Raw genomic sequence first — 4,863 nt, 5'->3', positions numbered from 1 at the left:
TCTCACTTCCTCTCAACCATGCTCTGAGGCTTCTTGCCCCTTCTCCCAGGTCTGAGAATGAGGCCACATTCCAGTGATACTCCTAGTGGCCAAGAACCAGCCACCTGAGAGTGGAGTTTGGTTTGGTCCTGAGAGGCAGAGGGAGGGAAATGGCAGCGTGGAAGGGCCATGGCAAGAATCAGTGAGAAGAGTCAGGCGTCAGGTCTGGGATGAGGGCTCCTCAGTCCAGCTGTGTGGGGCTGCCCTCTCCCAGGAGGTCAGAACACCTCCCCAGCACCCAGAAGGTCAGTGTCTACCGGTGACTGCCTGCTCTCTCCAAGAGAGATGAAGAAAAATGGGAGTGAATGAGAAGCAGAGTGGTGAGAGGAAGGAGTCTCGAGGAATGGAGATGGGGACACTCCTGCTGATGGTTCCTGGGGTGGGGGAGCTGGGGTAGGCTGGCAGAGGGTCCCTCCAGGGAGTCCCTGTGTTTCATCTCTTTGTGTCTTTAGCTCAAAGACACAAAGCTTTAGCTCAAAGATTAGGAGTGAATAGGGCAAGGGTCAGGGGGGTCTGCTGCACACATTGCTGTGTAATTTTTTTTAAAAAGAAGAACGGTGCTTTAATCTTTTGACAAGGGCAGCTGTTCCCAAATGTCTGCTTTGTGGGCCTCTATCTCCTTGTTTTCTGCAGTCCTGAGACTTAACTCTACCTTACTGTTTTCCAGTGTATCCGATTCCTCATTTGCAAAATGGGATAATAACAATCCTTCCTCGAAAGAGTCCCTGGGACCACTAGATGAGCCCACATATACAAAGTGCTTTGAATATGTAGCAATGGCACATTGAAATACTTATGGAAGTGTCTGCTACCGTATTACTACGGTATTATGGTTCCAGGAGTGACAAATAAAGCCTCTGGGGTGAGTGGAGGAGGTGAAGTTTGGGGGCAGTGTACAGAAGAGGCTCGTAGGGGATGCGGGTGGGGATAAGTAAGAGATGGAAGTGGCTAGGAGAGGAAGATTCCTACCCGGGGATGGGCTACGAGGTGCACTCTAGCCAGCAGGTAGAGAGAGGTGAAAAGCTTGCGGCTGGTAGGAGCTGTGATACCATCTGCAAGGCTGATCTGTTTAAGTTTTATAGGACAGAGTCGGCCCCAGGGAAAAGTGTCCTGGTTCTCACATCCCGGTGAAAAAGCACATGCCCTGCTTAGAGCAGAGGTCCCTGCCCCGCCCCTCCCATCCTGCCCAGACCCTTGGACCACCCAGGCTCAGGATAAGAGGGGAATGGGGCAAAAGGTTGAGGGCTGCACTGGGGGCCCTGCCCCGCCTCCCACACAAAGCTCGGCTGGGCTTTGGCTTTTGACAACCTGACGTCTTCCCACAAGTGCCCAGAGAACCCAGCTGTTGCCCGCAGCAGCCGAGCGGAGACCCGCGGCCCCGAGCACTTCTGCCCACCACCCTCCCCGTCCTGGTGATGCCCCCAGCCCTCAGGTGCTGGAAGGACAGACTGGAGCAGCTGAGGGACCTGCGGGGCTGAGGGAGGATGACAAAAGCCACCGCGGCAACACCCATGTGCGGCCTGGTCAGGGTGTAGGTGGGGGTAGGCACCCCCTTCTCCGTCTATCGCCAGAGGAGAAGCCAGCAGGCCGAACGAAGGGCTGGCTCCCCCGGCTACCCGTGCAGGCCTCCCTCCTCCTGTGGCTGGGGAGGAAACTCACAGCAATCTCCGGTCCTCATCTCAGCCCTCTTCCCAGTTTCCTGAGACCTGATGCCTTCGTTATGTAAATGGCAAAGTTGATGCCGGGGACACGCTTCTACCTCACCTACCACAGCACCTGGGCCGGGCGGGGAATGAGGGAGGGGATGGGCTCCGCTGCCTGGGCTGCCCTTCTGGATGCCCTCGGGTCCCTTCCCTCGCCCTCACATCCCCTCCCCCTGGAGCGCAGGCCATGGGTACCAGTGGCCCTACTCCCACCTGATCTGGTTGCCTGTAGGAGGCGGGTTGGCGGAGCCCCTTGTAAAACTTTTCTAGGAAAAAGGGCACGCGTGAGGGAGCGAACCAGAAACACTATTGCCTCAGGCGGTTGGAGCAGATGCTTATAACATGCTTCTTGTTTTACTACGTGAAATAAGCCACTCATCAAACTCTACCAATAACAGTAATAGTAATAATAATGTGTCTGAAGCAGCCTCACTTGGGAACCGGGAGACCTGCGTTCCAGTCCTGTCTGGGGCAGAGCTGAGAAGAACATTCACCCTTCTTCTTTCAGGGCCTGACCGCTGCCAATAGGAGGGTGAGGTCACGTCTGCAGGACAAGAACAGGAAAAGCTTGGAGGGCGGAGACCCCCGGGAGATTCAGGGCACGCAGGCGCTTGGGAGGCGATAGGGGAAGGCAGAGGTGGGCAGTAAGTTGCTGAGGTGAGGACAGCCCACTTCATCCCGGCCCCAGGCAAGGCTGCGCTCTGCCCTGAGGGGAGGGCTGCACCCACTCAGACCCTCACAGCCAGTGGGAGGGAGGGGCAGGGAGGGACATGGGAGGAGGGCAGAGAGACCTACTGTGAAAGCTCAAAAAATACTGAATCAGGGTTTCCCTGGTGGCACAGTGGTTGAGAGTCCGCCTGTCGATGCAGGGGATATGGGTTCGTGCCCTGGTCCGGGAAGATCCCACATGCCGCGGAGCAACTAGGCCCGTGAGCCACAACTACTGAGCCTGCGTGTCTGGAGCCTGTGCTCCGCAACGGGAGAGGCCGCGATAGTGAGAGGCCCGCGCACCGCGATGAAGAGTGGCCCCCGCTTGCCACAACTAGAGAAAGCCCTCGCACAGAAACGAAGACCCAACACAGCCATAAATTAATTAATTAAAAAATACTGAATCACTGACTGATTGCAGGGGAGAAGGGACCGCAGGTGGAGCCTCTAAACCCGTGCCATTCACAGTGTGCACCGTGGACCAGCCCCTCGTCCCAGCGACACCTCACAGCCTTCTTGGCCTTGGCCCCTGGTGCTGAGTGCGCCAGCAACAGTCCGGTTAAGAGAAGGGAGCCCCGGAAAGGGGGGGTGAGGGCCAGCCCCAGAGTAGGGTTTCTTGATCCTTGGAGGTCGAACTCCTGAGAATCTGGTGGAAATTCTGCTCCCGCTGCCCAGAAAAATAGACATACAACCTGACACGCATGGCAGGGGGTCCGCCAGAGCCCATCCCTGAACCCCAACCCACAAAATCCTCTCTCTTCTTCCCATCCCGATATCGCCCACCTACCTACTCCTCCATGCACCATGCCAGGGCCCCAGGAGCTAAGACACAAGCCCTGCCTCTGGGAGCTTGCAGGCCAGACCAAGATGCACACCCAAGGGACTCAAAGCAAAAGCAGAGGGGCCCATGTGGGAGTTCCCAGGAAGGAGGGGCTCATTTCCAATCTGAGGAGGCAGCCTTGGGATCACAGCCAGCCCACAGGCTCTGGAGTTGGCCAGTCTCTTCATTTATACAGTGGAGATCAATGACCGCCTCACCGGGATGGCGTGGGATAGTGTCAACGGTATTTAGCGCGGAGCGAGGCTCAGGTAAACGTGCCATTGGCCCGGCTGGGCACGGTAAGTTGAATAACGGCCCTCCAAAACTGCCCATATCCTAAGCACTGGAACCTGTGACTCTCTTATCTTAGATGGCAAAAGGGACTTTGCTGATGAGACCACATTAAGGGTTTCGAGGTGGGGCCGTTATTATGGATTATCCAGGTGGACTCAATGATTACAAGAGTCCGTACTAGACAGAGGCAGGAGTGTCAGAGTCAGAGCAGATGTGACAATGGAAGCAGAGGTCAGAAAGGCAGGGAGATTTGAAGATGATGCCCTGCTGGATTTGAAGATGCAGGAAGGGGTCCAGAGCCAGAGAATTCAGGTGGTCTCTAGAAGCTGGGTAAAGCAAGAGAAAAGATTCTCCTCTAGGGCCTCCAGAAGGAACACAGCCTGGAGGATCCATTTTCATCTTCTTTTTTTGTTTTGGTTTTTTGTTTGTTTGTTTTTGTTTGGTTGTTTTTGTTTCTGTTTTTTTTGGCCACACTGCGTGGCATGCGGGATCTTAGTTCCCCAACCAGGGATCTAACCCACACCCCGCCCCTGGTGGAAGCACCGATTCTCAACCACCAGACCACCAGGGAAGTCCCCATTTTCATCTTCTGACTTCCAGACTATGAGATAATAAATTCGTGTTGTTTTAAGAGGCTAAATTTGTGGTCATTTGTTACAGCGTCCACAGTAAACTAATACACCAGGCCTTGCCAGGGGAGGCCAGAGCCTGATGGGGCGAGGCTGTGGTGCAGGAGGGAGGCCGGAGGGGGAGTTTTGCAGGGCAGGGCAAGGAGTGAGACTGCATTGGGAGGGAGGAGGGGCTGGGCATGGAGTGCTCAGCCCGTGACCTCACCCTTGGCCAGCCAGGCTGCCCTGGCATCCGGACGCCTGTCAACCCGAGGTTATATGCCTCACTGGGCCAGAAAGGGATCCCCGTGTAGCCAGGCCCCAGGCAAGGGTGGGGTGGTAGCAAAGAAGGCTGGTGCCAGGGGAGGGAGCTCAGTCAGCCCCTGGGGCTGCAGAGGCCACAGCAGTGGAGGGGGAGGCCAGCAGGGGTTGGCAAGGTGCCCTGTCACCCAGGGCCCTCTGCCAGCTCGTCCTGCTCTACCTCTCTCCTGTGGGACAAGAAGCACTCCCTTCCTCTCTTCTTTTTCCCTCTCCACCCCTGGGCTCCCCTAGGAAAGTGGGAGGAGGAGGGACTTGGGGGTAGAGAGCAAGTGATGGGGTCACAATCTCAGTTCAGTGGCTGAGTAGCTGGGTGACCTTGGGCGAATCTCCTTGTCTCTCTGAGCCTGTTCTCTCCTCTGGAATTGAGGAA

The sequence above is a fragment of the Globicephala melas genome, chromosome 9, assembly GCF_963455315.2.
Source record: "Globicephala melas chromosome 9, mGloMel1.2, whole genome shotgun sequence".
Classification (NCBI taxonomy): Eukaryota; Metazoa; Chordata; class Mammalia; order Artiodactyla; family Delphinidae; genus Globicephala; species Globicephala melas.
The sequence above is the reverse complement of the archived record's forward strand: the minus strand, read 5'-3'. Positions refer to the sequence as shown.